The 12,002-nt window shown below is 41.8% G+C and overlaps 1 long non-coding RNA gene across 7 annotated transcripts; it reads right to left on the bottom strand.

The window, feature by feature from the left end:
* Positions 1–892: 892 nt before the first annotated feature.
* LOC136497702 (uncharacterized) lies at positions 893–7,352 on the bottom strand. Of its 7 annotated transcripts, XR_010769387.1 has the most exons (14): positions 6,791–7,352; positions 6,582–6,646; positions 4,709–4,763; positions 3,685–3,981; positions 3,446–3,575; positions 3,153–3,365; positions 2,946–3,071; positions 2,730–2,863; positions 2,555–2,630; positions 2,085–2,466; positions 1,795–1,990; positions 1,557–1,673; positions 1,069–1,487; positions 893–959 (listed from the first exon to the last, which is right to left on the bottom strand). It is a non-coding gene; the product is annotated as an uncharacterized lncRNA (long non-coding RNA). The 7 variants fall into 7 exon arrangements; XR_010769391.1 differs by lacking the exons at positions 2,555–2,630; positions 2,730–2,863 and having other exon boundaries at positions 896–959; positions 6,791–6,958; positions 7,036–7,352; XR_010769386.1 differs by lacking the exons at positions 2,555–2,630; positions 2,730–2,863 and having other exon boundaries at positions 897–959.
* Positions 7,353–12,002: the final 4,650 nt, after the last annotated feature.

Genomic DNA, 12,002 nt, shown 5'->3' with positions numbered 1-12,002 from the left:
CACAAAAGCATAGATCTATAGATACAACAAAATCTTTATACTAAAGCATATGATATTGGCCCGTTCGGCTAGTGCCAAAAAAAACACTGTTCACGGCTGAAAACACTGTTCACGGACTAATTTCCTCTCATAAATTCCTCCAGATTCCTCTAAGCGAACGGGGCCATTATATGTTTACTGTGTAGCCCTAGTCAAAAGGAGTGTAAAAATACTGGTTTTGATATTTTTATGATTTTCCTGTAATTTTTTATGATTTCTAGAATTCTCTACTGGTTTAAAAGAAAAGAAAACAGAAAAGAAAGGAAAAGAGATATTGTGTGACTGGGCCATGGGCTTCGGCCCAGACCACAGCGCAGCCAGCCCAGCATTGGGCTGAATTCGAGGCCCACCACAACTTGGCCCAAGCTTTAAAAAAAGAAGAAAAAGGAACTTTTGCATTAGGAACCCTAAATTTGTTTCTAAAAGCGTTTAAGTCCTTCCACTATTTCTTTGTCTCTGGTACCTTTGCATCTGGAACCCGTTATTTGTTTCTAATTCCTCTCTTAACTCCTTCTCCTTGTTCCGTCGCTAGAATCAGACCACGGTCTGAAGTCACGCCCGATTGGTGATGGCGAGACCTGAGGCAGTTTAGGATTAGTAATCTAAGGTAGCATACCCATGCGTTGCTACGGGATAGCTAACATTTTATACTAAAAATACTACGGATCACGCGATAAGATAACAATACTATAAAAATTAAATACCAACGTTAAAGTGACATTTAATCCTAAAAAGCAAAGTTTGTGAAATTAACCGTCACGGAGAGCGCGGCATCACAGGCTTACAAACTCTACTTTATAGACCTTTCCAGTGATGCGCCTAAGATAATGTTTTATACCGGTAGGAAGAAATCTCCGATATCCATTTCTTTCGTACGCCAATAAATCCACGAATAAGTTCCGCCGCATCTCCATACCATCCTGTACACAGGCTCGAGTATATATGTCAACATTAGTGCCTATCGCATGGGTAATACTGCGTCTCTTGAAAAATCTTCCATAAAAACTTAAAACAAAGTGTTATACTCACCGTATAAATATGTGTGGCTTTTGGTCTATTACACGTAGACATATACTATAGAATAAGATATCCACTTAAGTGTCTGTGGCAAGATTCACGATCAGCAATATATAAAAATAGTTAAATCATATGTATTATTATTGTAAGTCATAGTGACTATGTGTTAGTTACCCATTTATGTCCTCTGTAATGTTTCCTTCCCGTCTAAATTTCTATTTGAAGACATCCTCATTCCATCTAGGAATATATACATTCACTATATCCGTATACTGCAAGGTAAATCTAAGAGTGTAGCTGGCATACATCAGCGCTGGTGTGTCTTTACACCAGTCTTCAATAGGTCTAAGATCAATCATGATAAGCATCTTCTCCTTCTGATCGAAAACATAAAGCATATACTTTCGAACGTGCAACCATGACAAAAGAATCTGCAAACATGGTAGCGTTTAGAATAGTATATAGGAAACAAGTAATAAAAGCAGGAGCAAGCGACTTACATATCTGCATTGTGCTAAGCTATATTTCATATCCTCACATACACCAATCGCAGCAACCATTTCTTTCTTAGTGTATTTTATAGGTATTTTAGGCATTTTTGTTAAAGCACACATTTTCTGGAAGAGAAAGATATCGAGAGTTAAGGATTAGTATAACTTGGCCTACTTTATACAATTAGGAGAACAACAAATAAGACAATATAATATAGCACGATAAGAATTTTAAAAATGTGCTTACACAGAATCTCAGGTCCATGTGATGCTTCGCAATACTATTGTATTTTTTCATTGTATTGTACTCTCGAGCTGCCTAAAAACGGACACCTAAGTTGAAATAGTTCTTAGAGATGTCTCGATTGTTCATTAACAACTCTTGTAGGTCCTTGACACTTAGGGCAATCATGGAGGGATGAAAACCTTTAACCTAAGGCTTCCTGCAAAGCATTAGACACAGATGATGATTTTCGTCATATAAGATAGCACACTATTATTAGTAAATAAAGTAATTAAAATAAGCATGTAGCTTACTTCAATGTCGCTTCATCCTGAATTGCCATGATGTAGTCACACAGTAACTCAGTCATCTCTTCGTTGTTCATTGGCATGTCTTTCATGGCCTCAAATTCCCAAACCTCATCAGGGTCTTGATTGGCATGGACTTGTGGGGATTTATTCTGAGTTTGTATGTGTTGAGGGGTGCCCGTTTGAACCACTAAGCATTCGGCCTCCTCATAATATTTCTCTTTTTCGTGGACACTTGATTAGCCATCTTTGGATTCTCTATTATGACACAGTCGCTTGGGCTTCCAATATTTTCATCCCTATCAAGATATGGAGCACCCTTTCGTTTGTTTAACTCTGACGATAGCAAGATCACTGCATGCTTCAATCTAAATTCTTTCATATCATCCTGCACAATAGTATAAACCTAATTAATTATTAATTAAAAACCCACAGCTAGTGCACACTCATAACTTGTGGTAAGATGCATAGTTTACCTGATTGAACTTGTCTAACAAATCGTTCCTAGTCCAATACTCTATAAAGTTTATTAAGAATAAACCGCATGAAAAACTACATACAACATTAATAGAGGTTCAGGCTCACATTAGATCAAAAAGGCAAAGACACATAAAATTCAACTTATATGACATGCCATTATTTCTGATGTACCCATATGTTTGTAATAATTTGCCGTAGAAAATCTCCCTAACCAGCCAGGTATCAACCTCAATATCTAGCCATTTGTGCTCTTTCGGGCCTGTCTACTCCAATATGAAATCTACCTGTTTCCGCAATCCATCTCGCTATTTGTTCATAGAAGAATGAATCAATCAACATTTCTAAAATATAAAATGTGTACAAATAGCTGTGTTAGGAAATACCCACAATTTTATTGAGGTCAACACGTCCGAACATCTCGCCCAAAGAGTCTAGCACCTGAACCTCATGTTTGTCGGCGTTTATAATAGCAAGGTACCAATGTGTATTTGTAACATTTATTGGAAGGAACACCTATCAAATCAAACAATAAACATTTTGCCAGGCATAAAAATTGATAATGAAAGACCAATAGATCGTTTAAAAAATTGCTACCATGTCATACTTCAAGTAAGCTAGCACCCTTTGAACTAAACCAGGACGTTGTGAAGTGCCACGGTTAGGGTAATTGGCTTCAATGGTCTCATCATTTTCTCCATCCCGCTTCATGATTGCAACTAAGCACGCAGTTTCAAGATAGACTATACCTCCTAGCCTCTTTTTTAAACCCTCATAGGCCTTCAGCAGTTTAATATAAGCATTTATGACCTGCATATATTTCGCCATTAGAGAGAAAGAGCATTGAAGTTGACAATGTTTGATTGAGTATTATGACTTGCATCTGTTACCTCGTCAGACAAGTATTCATATGGCTGAAAAAAGACATTTCATGTGGTTTCTCGACACCAGAACATCATCTATGAGCACAAGCTCCTCATTCCCAGGTGAAGAATTTTTTTGACAGATTCAATTATGGCTCTATCAGTATCGGTACAAACATAATATGAAAAAGAGGAATTAAATTAAAGTATACAACAATAGTTAGCAGTTTCTCTAGGTTAATCCATCAAAGAGAAAATATCAATACCTTCTGGAGCAACCGGTGAAGACATAGATTTTTTGGGTTATTTTGTACGATTATGATTTCCAAAAGTCCTTTTTCTCCGGTCGGATCTACCCCAGAAGTTGATAGGGCCTTTTCATCTTGGGCCGTGCTAAAGCCCTGGTCAACTGGTAGAGCTTCGTGGATAACTTCTGTACTCATGCTTTCTTGCAACCATCTAGAATCATCCATAGGCTCACTGGAATTTTCTGTTTGTACAATATCTTCTAAGGGGCCTCCATTTTCCTTCCAAACCTTTGCATCAGAACTATCCATCGAGACCTAAAAGACGTACATATTAATTTTTTTTAAATAATTCAGGTATATGAAACATGGATGTCATTAATTCAGAACTGAAATGATATATAGCTATATAAAATTGTATTGTCTTTATTCTACTTTGTTTTTTAAAAAGTATTATATACTCTCAGTTTAGTTTTCTAAGCACTAATAATGAAATCACTTATGATGCATTTTACTTTTTGGATTCTCTTATGATGCCTGTTTTCATCTACTATCAACCTGTGCATCCACCAATTTATTTACAATATATGCCAAGCACTCAAGAAGAATAGTAAAGTGCCTGCAACTGCAGGGCCAAGCTATAAAAAATCATCAGGACCTACCAAGTGACTACTGAAAGTTCCACTATGTTTCAGAGTTTCTGCCCTTGTCTCTTATTCAGGTAACATCAATTATCAGAATAGTTACTTTAGTATAAAAACCTTAATACGGTTGATCCAAATGATTTGAACTAAAAGCATGCACAATTAAACCTTTTTTAAGTTCACAATTGCTTACTCGATTTACTGGAAATCAAAATCTTTTGTCTACAAAAATTATTTTGGTTGTATTCTGAAACATTCTCCTAACAGCGTGATTTCGATTTTCCTTGGCTCTTCATTTTCTCAGCCAAAACCAACGTTTAAATAATGTTGAAAGTTATGTGCTTTTCGTGTTTGTGTGAGCCAAATCATTGTATATTGATCAGTTGAGCATCCGAAGCTACCTGCAGCAATCTCTGCTCTTCTGAACCTTGCAATCTCTGTTCCTGTGCTGTTTATCTAAAATTTGGAGATACCCTAGACTTGTAATTAGTAATAACCTGTCATACGATTAAATGATTTGAATATGAATATCAACTATCAATATGAAAATCAACTATCAAACCAATCCTGGTTACAATTGCCAGGACCATGAACAGTAGACAGGAGTGAAAACAATATATTTTCTCCTATTTGCATTCATATTAGTGTGGACAATAGACAGAACTGTGAGATAATTTGTAAACTGGTGAAAATATATTAATTAAGTAAGTATTACAATTTGCCGAACCATGAGCGGTAGGTGTTCAGATGTGACTCTGCAGTTCAGTGTGTGGTACACTGAACTTCAGCCTGCCTCGCCCAAGCGTCTCCCTCTTATCACTCAAACTGTCAACTATATGCTATTCTCCCTCTTATCTCACTCCAACTGTCAACTATATGCTATTTGTTTAGTTCAGATGTAACAGCTGTGGCAATTCTCCAGACCACTTTTAGTTAACTCAATTAGAAAGCCTTGCCTTGCTTTCTGTAGGCAACACCTATGGTGTAGTGATTTAGTGATGCTATAACTTCCAATTTGTCAAGACTTTCCAGATTGCTTCCTAAGCTTAGCTGAAATAGAAGAGTTGAATGATGGTCCTTATAAAAAATCCAACTACATTCTGTAGGTTGGCTATGATACAAAAATAAGTGATCGCTAGAGCTGCATATGTCACAAGGGCAACATCAATCCAAATGCAGGCAACAGTGGTATGCCTGATTGCCGATCACTTAAAAGTGGAAAAGTCACTTGCAAAGTCTGAAACTTTTGTAACTGAAAAGGAAACTGAACTTGAGAAAACATCTTGTTTCTTTGACCAAAATATTGTTAACTAATCTGACGAAGGCTACAGCTAAATAAATTAATTTGAACTCTATGCAAGCTTGAACTGAACAAACAATAAAATAAGATAACTAAAGACAAGCATGCATATTGGGTCAGCGAGTAAGTTCCTCGTATTGATTGCTAAGGGTGACAGTGATTTTTTTTGAGGGAAACAGGAGGGGTGATCCCCTACTGGGCTTTTACTGCACAAGACATCAACAATGACAGTTGGAAACAGTGACCTAACAGAGTTTACCATTATTTTCTAAAATTGTACCAATAAAAACGATACACATCCAGAAACTTATTTTAAGGCAACAGAAATTGTCATTTCGTAATAGCAAAGTAACGTTTTCCAAACCCATTTGTGCTAAAACAACAGGCATACAGCGCATCCCCAGATAACAACTAGCAGGCCGCTCACAGTTTGTTATTTCATCCAGGCACAGGGCACACGAAAATCTTAAATAAATGAAATGCAACTGTCGGTAGGAATGATTCTCGGATGGTGCTTTAGTTTCTAAGTTGCTAAGACTATGGATGTGGTAGAAGAGAGGCACAGGAAAACAGGAAGTCTTTGCTTGGATACAGGGGTATTTAAAAATAAAAGGATTTAGTTCAACTTCTGGAGCGATCCCGGTAAAGTAGTCAAAATTAAAATAACTCAATGGTTGTTCCATGGACTCATCAGTCGTCAGCGTTGAGCTTAAGCTCTGCTCTGAACCTGGAACCCACTGCTGATTTCTAACTACTAAAAGGAGCATGGTAATGTTCAGTGCACCGATGCATTGCATAATGAGTGATTTCTAACTGATGACAAATGTAGCGCAGTCACAGATATTATTATTATTTTTTCTCTCAAACACACGAGCATGATTAATCTATCACCCATTGAAGGAAGGAAAAAAGTAAAACAGTCACCATGGGTCAGATTCCATTCATGCATCCTATAACGTGGATAGAAAAATCACCACGTTTGGTAGAACCATGCACGCATCCACGGATGGCTTCACCACGTTGGCATAGAAACAAACACCTGGTGGGCATGGAATGGCAGTGGCCAGTGAATCACCATTTGTTCAATATTGATCCATCACGTTGATTCTTATCAAGCAATTCGGATGATTCTTCTTCACAAAAGAGAAGAGACGAAGGAAGGGTGAGAAGAGATGGAAGATACCTTGAACGCCTCGTCAACCAACGCTCGATGTTGGCCGCTGCAAGGATCCGTGCCTCGTCAGCCGCCGCTCGCCGTTGAACCATGCCTCGTCGGCCGCCGCTCGCCGTTGGCCGCGTGTTGGGTCACGGCGGAGGCCAGGTGCGCCGTGCCGAGGGGATTGGAGGGAGGCTAGCCGCATTGAATCAACGGGAACCAAAAGGACAAAAATAAAAACGAATCAATCAAGTCAGATACAAGGGGCCAACCAGTGGGCAAAGAACTCGACGACCGCGAGTGACTCTGATGAGGCCTGGAGCAAGGCGGTGAAGTTGGACACATCGACATCCACGGCCGCGTCCCCGTCCGACCGGCTTGGCGCGCGCTCAGCCGAGTGAGCGGAGCGCGTACGGCCCTGAGGCAAGCACCGAGGATGGCGAGGGCGAGGGCGAGGAGGAGCCGCCTCCGCTGCTGGGTTACTGCTATGCCTCCGCCGTCTGCTTCTGTTTCACGCACGTGGGGCGAGCTGCGGAGCAGGGGCGGCGTACGTTAGCGGGCGGCGGTTCCGCGGGACAGAGAGATAGCGCATGGGGTAGGGCGAATCGTGCGAGGGGGGTTTCCTTTTATAGGATTACGACGTGCGGTATCGCAAGGGGAGTGGTGCACCGACGGAGCGACGATTATCGCACGAAACGGTGGTCTTACTTTCTTTCTTTTAGTTGTAAGAGAAATAGCTAATTAGTTATCAAGAAAATTCATTGTTGACAACATTATATGCTCTATAGTGGTATAGATTTTGTATAGCGAGGTTCAGATAGGAAACTAAACTAAAGTAGGTACTCAATTTCTATTGCTCTCGCATAAAAAGCCTTTTTTATGTGATAAGAACAAGTGTCTGTGAATTTTGTTTTTGTTTATGAATCATGTTTGTATCGTCCTTCCACAAGTAGTGATTAAGGAAGCGATCAAACTATCCAATGCCGTGAAAAGAGAAACTTCCCAGAATTAGAAAAGCCTATCATGAAGGACTTCAACAAGGACTTTTATTCTTTTTGAGAAAAGAAATAAATATTAGATAGATTTGAATCACAATTGCAAAGCAACTGCTATTACAACCTAAATCATTATCTTCAGAAACTTTTTTTTGTCACACTATAATATAGGTTCGGCATACTTTCTCAATTGATACCATCATTAGTCGGTGTCACCTGTCAACCTGGTTTTCTTAGTTGACTTGACTCAAGAAGTCTTCCTTCTCAATCAAATTTTAGCTTATGATTCCTGGTGTATAGTCCTATCCTATCGTATCCACTTGCGTCATTCTGAATGGAGATAAAGAAACATACATAACTAATCCTTGGAAGCTTCACCTCTAGTTTAATATTTTTCCTAACTAACATACATGTTCCAGGGTTATAACTTGTTGAACCCACTTGGAGATTTATGCAACTATCGCACCATCGATTTTAATAAGGGGGACTAGTGCCCGAACGACCGACGCCAGCAGCGCGTCCGAACGCATCTCCTAGTCCCCAGCCAACCGAACCATATGGGATGGCGTCGTGGCCCACCAACGGACCATCTCAGCATCCTGCGTAAAATAGAAAACTAAAGGGGACTGAAGCACTACCTGCCCGCATAACGGAAGGGGATAGCGTGTGCTCGCGTTCGTGCCGTAATCCCCCGGCGCGTCCCATCCGCTGCCCCCCAGCTCACCCCCTTCGCTGGCCCTCGCTGTGCCCCTCCATAGTCTGAGAAGGATGCAAGGCAAAGAAGGCGAGGAGCAAACACCAGGTTAAGCGAGGCAGCAGAAAGCAAGGAGGGAGATGCAACATCCGATCTACTTTTGAAACATCCAAATACAACACTTGCAACATACGTCCGAAGACAGATAAAACATTTAAAACATGCATCTGAAACACTTGTGAAAGGATCAAGATGCCCAAGAGGGGGTGAATTGGGCTAATTCTAAAATTCTTTGCAATAATTAAATCCTACACTTAGCCCACTTCACCCCTTATGCCTAGAATGTGTTTCTAATGTTCTACCGCATAAAAGGTTTTGCAACCTAAGTTCTAATCCTACTCTAGCATGATAATTCTAGGAATGTAAAGACACAAAATGAATTGCTCAAATATAAATGCTTAAAGTAAAGAGAGGGAAAGGAACGCGGCGATGTTTTGCCGAGGTATCGGAGAGTCACCACTCCCCACTAGTCCTCGTTGGAGCACCCGCGCAAGGGTGTATCTCCCCCTTGATCTGTGCAAGGATCAAGTGCTCTCTATGGGCTGATTCTTCGACACTCTGTTGCAGTGAATCGTCCACAACTGCTGACAACTTTAGTTGGGTCATCCACAGCTCCGCCGGATGATCATCAAACTCCTGATCACCACCAAGCCGTCTAGATGATGACGATCACCAAGAGTAACAAGCACAAACTCTCACTTGACCACAACAAGCCTAATGAGAAAGGTGGATGCACACTTGCTACTCTCCTTGCACTAATAAGGCCTTAATCTTGGATTCTCAAATCTCAATCACCTCACTAGGCTCTTGCTCTCCTTTGCACTCTCAAGGGTGTTTCTCAGCTGAACAAATGGGCGAGAGACCTCTCTTAGATGAATAGAGGAAGTATTTATATTCCCTCATTCAAAACAAACTGTTGGGAGGCTGAGTCAGCACTCTACGGGGTGACCGGACGCTCCGGTCAATTATCCCCGTCAAAGAGCCGTTAAGTTATGACCGGACTCTGACCTGCGTCCGGTCAGCACTGATCGAACGCATCCGATCACGAAAAATGCTCTCTAGAACTTATTGATGTTGACCGGACGCTGGCACCCAGAGTTCGGTCACTTCGTTGTTCAGCGTATGGTTAGTAACTGGATCTTGACCAGCGTCCGGTTAGTACTGATCAGACACGTCCGATCAGGAAACTTCCTCTCTAGAACATCTCTGGAGTTGACCGGACTCTGGCACCCAGCGTTCGGTCACTTTTCACTCAACGTCCGGTCGCAACCAGACGGTGCCAGTTGATCAAATGAACTGACCAGACTCAACCTTCAGCGTCCGGTCACAACCAGACCAGCGTTCGATCAGTCATTTGACCCTCCATTCACTTCTAACTCGAAATCATATGTGGAATGAAGTTTTCTCCAATTGATCCTAGGGCTACTCTAGAGCTACCTAGTGCTAGATTTGACAAGTGTGCACCACACCTAACCCACTAGAGTCACCTAGGTCAAGCTACTAGCCCATACCCCACTTAATAGTACAGTCAAAGGAAAAACAGAGTCCTAAACTACTCTAAGTGTCTCTTCAACACCGAACGACACTTAGAACTAATCCATCCTTAACCTTGTTGTCCATCCATTGAAAATTGAAATAATTTCCATCGTAGGGGCATGACAACCATGATTGCCCAATCAATTGCCATTACCATGACCTAACTTAAATTGCCTCTGCAAAACACACGTTAGTCATAGTAATCTCGTATTGTCATTAATCACCGAAATCCCAACTAGGAGCCTAGATGCTTTCAATCTCCCCCTTTTTAGTGATTGATGACAATACAACCTCGAGTATGTAGAAGATATGAGTGAGGTTTTCAACATGCTTGGTTCATATAAGCTTTTGACAATAAGAGCAAAGGAGTTAAACATGCTTATATGACCCAAGCCAACATGGTGTACTCAATAGATATGAAATAAGCATGAGTACATAAAGTAAAGCTCATTTGAATCAGAGTAAAACGCGGAAGCAAAGCAAATGAGCATAAAGAAGTGACATGACATATATGTAAATCAAAGTGGAGAGCACACATGTCACATAAGTATCACAATCACACGCATGTAGTTCAATGCATGAAAGTAAACGTGAATGTATAATGTATCACACAATAAGAGCCAAAAGTAATAAATCATAAGCTCCCCCTAGATGTAACGCTCTCCCTAGATCTAACATACTCGATCCCTCTCCCCCTTGGCGTCAAACACCAAAACCTAAGGGTCAGGCGGCAAGGTAGGAGCAGACGAGTCGAGCGCCGAGGTGCGATGAGAAATCTGGAACTGGGTAGCATCATCCTCTGACCTAAAACTCTGAGCGATTTGACCCTCTATCACTGGAAGTGAATGTGAAGCAGTCTAGGGTCTGCTCTGGTGTTGCCTATGACTCTAGAAGTATCACTGTAGGAAGTGGAGCCACATCTGCTACTGTCGCTAGTCGCTGTGACTGTCTGAGGTGACTCGGATGATGCGACAGACGACAGGATCGTCTCTGTAGTCCTGGTAATAGGAGCAACTGTGGTAGGAATAGGGACTCGCAACTATAGCGGTGTAGGCTGCCCTATGAGCTCACTGAAAGTAGCACTAAGGCTCCTGGAGACTAGGGTGTCAGACACTAGCACTGAGGAGCTCTAAGGCGAAGTGAAACCTGTAACAATGGGAGTGAAGTGAGGACCCTGGACTGTCACTAGCGAAGCAAACCACTAGGACACTTGCTCTATAGGTGAAGCAAACTGAGTAGCTGGCTATTCCTGACTCTAAAGCCCACTGGGTTGTATAGCTAGAGTCACTGAAGTGGTGGCAGGCTGGCCTATCTGAGGTGTAGACTATGGAGGAGCGACCCCAATAGCAGTGACGACATGCTACATAAAACCAAGTAACTGCTACTGGATCAAGAGCTGCTGCTGCTGCTACATGGCCTGCTGCTGCTGCTAAATGGCCTGCTGCTATCTCTAGAACTCGTCCTGTCTAGCCTGAACCTGTGCTAGTGCAGCTGTGGTCTCCTGGGCTTGGTGTGCCTGGTCCTGCCTTATCTGCTCAAGTACTGCTAGAAGAGCGAGATCTGTCTACGGTGGCTGTGGTGGAGCAGAGCTGGAGCCATTGGCCTCTCTGTCATGTGGTCGAGGAGGCATCTGAGGAATAGGCTGATAGTCATCATCATAACTATCACTAGGGTCACTCTCGACCATACCCTCCTACTGAGCATCAAGCTGCTCCTCCTCTATCGCTGCAATGCCCCTAATGATCTCATCCTACTGGGCTGCTGTCTCTGGCACCTCTAGATGATGGCTTAGCTGGCTAGGTGTCCTCGCACTACTGTGGTGGAGCATCTGAGTCATGTTATATGGAGGGAACTCTATAGTTGCACCTATGTACTCAGCCATCGTCTCTAGGGACTTCTGTGTGACTACCTTTCGAATCAAGAAGGTGATCCAGTGAGCATACAGCAGCTGCCT

This window comes from Miscanthus floridulus, chromosome 12, assembly GCF_019320115.1.
Source record: "Miscanthus floridulus cultivar M001 chromosome 12, ASM1932011v1, whole genome shotgun sequence".
NCBI classification, from domain to species: Eukaryota; Viridiplantae; Streptophyta; class Magnoliopsida; order Poales; family Poaceae; genus Miscanthus; species Miscanthus floridulus.
This window is presented reverse-complemented; position numbering and strand designations above follow the sequence as displayed.